Source organism: Cebus imitator, unplaced genomic scaffold (assembly GCF_001604975.1).
Source record: "Cebus imitator isolate Cc_AM_T3 unplaced genomic scaffold, Cebus_imitator-1.0 Scaffold19, whole genome shotgun sequence".
In the NCBI taxonomy this organism is placed as follows: Eukaryota; Metazoa; Chordata; class Mammalia; order Primates; family Cebidae; genus Cebus; species Cebus imitator.
In genome coordinates, this window is record NW_016107334.1 from 2,419,545 (window position 1) to 2,421,619 (window position 2,075).

General features: G+C 47.8%; 1 protein-coding gene across 2 annotated transcripts in view; it reads left to right on the plus strand.

Annotated features, from left to right (window-relative positions):
* SLCO3A1 (solute carrier organic anion transporter family member 3A1) overlaps positions 1–2,075 on the plus strand; it is a 330,506-nt gene that overhangs the window by 107,704 nt on the left and 220,727 nt on the right. The gene's annotated exons all lie outside the window — the stretch shown is intronic.

Genomic DNA, 2,075 nt, shown 5'->3' on the forward strand with positions numbered 1-2,075 from the left:
TTTTTTGAGACAGGATCTTGTTCTGTCACCCATGTAGAGTGCAGTGGTGTGGTTTCAGCCCACTGCAACCTCCACCTCCTGGGTTCAAGTGATTCTCCTGTCTCAGCCTCCCGAATAGCTGGGACTACAGGCCTGTGCCACCACACCCAGCTAATTCTTGTATTGTTAGTAGAGACAGGGTTTCACCATGTTGGCCACGCTGGTCTCAAGCTCCTGACCTCAGGTGATCCCCCTGCCTTGGCCTCCCAAAGTGCTGGGATTACAGATGTGAGCCACGGCGTCCAGCCCATTCTATGCCATCTTCTTTACTGCTCTGGACCACATATTTGTGTCCCCAGGCCAAGCACATAGTAGGAACTCATGAGAAGTTTGACACATGAATTCATCTTTGTATTCCCTTTTCAGCATGTGCATATACCCTTAATATAGAAACAAGTAATTGGACCAGTGAGCAAACCAAACAGCAGTGACTGCCACATATGAGCGTGTTTGGAATCTCATTACCTGCATTTTTCAGGACAGAGGTATGAGTTCATAATGCCTACAGGTTCTAAAACCATCTTGGTCCCTGGTGTGTATGCCAACAGAAGGTATTGTTTTTACTATTACTGCTATTATTAAAAGCAAAGGCCTCTTGGGATGTGCACTTCCAAGCCCTGGGCTGGGGCTGTTAGTTCCCAACAAGGACAAGATGAGGAAGGAGTGGTTCTCAAGGCAGTGGTCAGAAGGCCAGTCCCACGGGCCTGCACTGGGGTCAGAGACCAGCTTTTGAAAAAGGAAAATGAGCTAAGATCTGGCTATTGTAATTCGCTTATCTCTGACTTCCTGCTGAGGCTGGTTGGTTTCTGGAGCTCTATAGAGTTCCCTGGTGGCTTCTCAGCAGCAGGCCTGAGACCCAGAACCAGTGGTCATGTTTGTGAGCAAATGATTGAGGAGGATTTGATGCAAAATGGGCCCCGAGTGTTGGGGTTGAAAAGTGACTGTCAGTTGTGATACTTTTTTTCCACTTCTGGGCAGCCCCAGTTGGCCCGCTCTGTGGGTTTTTCCCTCCAGCTTTGCAGATCTGTAGGCATATTTATTTGTGAGTGGAGTAAGCGGAATTTTTCAAAGAGAAGGGGTTTGCCAAAGATGAAAAGAAAACAACTTGGGATAAATGGCTCATCTGGCAATGGGAAATGGCCTCTGGCAGTGAGGGATCTTTAACCTTGTCTGAGCAAGCAGAGGGGAATTTGGCTTCTGTGTCATCTCAGAGAAAGAACCTTTCTGCCTCCCTGCTGAGGCTAGACCTAGGGGAGAAAGAACCAAAAACTTTACCCCAGACACCATTTGAGAATGTAGAAGTTTCCCTGTCCAGTCAGCTCTTGTGCCCCTCCTGGTCCAAGGCCCCATGATTTCTGTTCCTCGGGTGGAGGGTGGGAATGGACTGATTGGAACAGTGAATGGCTCTCAAGCGTTTCATTCTCAGGACTCTTACAGATACTGAAACACTCCACAGACCTTGTGTTGAAATGGGGTATGTCTGTGGATATTTACTGTATTCAAAATTAAAACTGAGGATACACAGGTGTGTGTTCTGTTAGCTATGGGTGATGTCTTCACACAGCATGTAGAAACCACTCATGAGGAAAGAGTGAAAAAGGCACATACAGTCTTAGTATTGCTGTGAAGATAGTCTCGACCTCCTAGACCTCCCCCAGAAGGGTGTCAGAGACAGACCCCTGGGGTTTCTGAACCACACGCTGAGAACTGCATTGGATTAGAAGCTCTGCAGGTGCCTCTTCATTCTCACTTGGCCCTGAGCACTTTGTGAGTTTCTCAGGATAAACCATCCACCCGTGGACTTGCTGTAGCCTCGCCTTGCCTCCTTGACCTTTTTTTTCTTTTTGTGAGATGGAGTCTTACTCTGTTGCCCAGGCTGGAGTGCAGTGGTGCAATCTCGGCTCACTGCAACCTCCACCTCCTGAGTTCAAGTGAGTCTCCTGCCTCAGCCTCCCGAGGCTGTGACTAGAGGCATGTGCCACCATGTCCTGCTAATATTTATTTTTTATTTTTATTTTTTTTAGTAGAGACAGGGT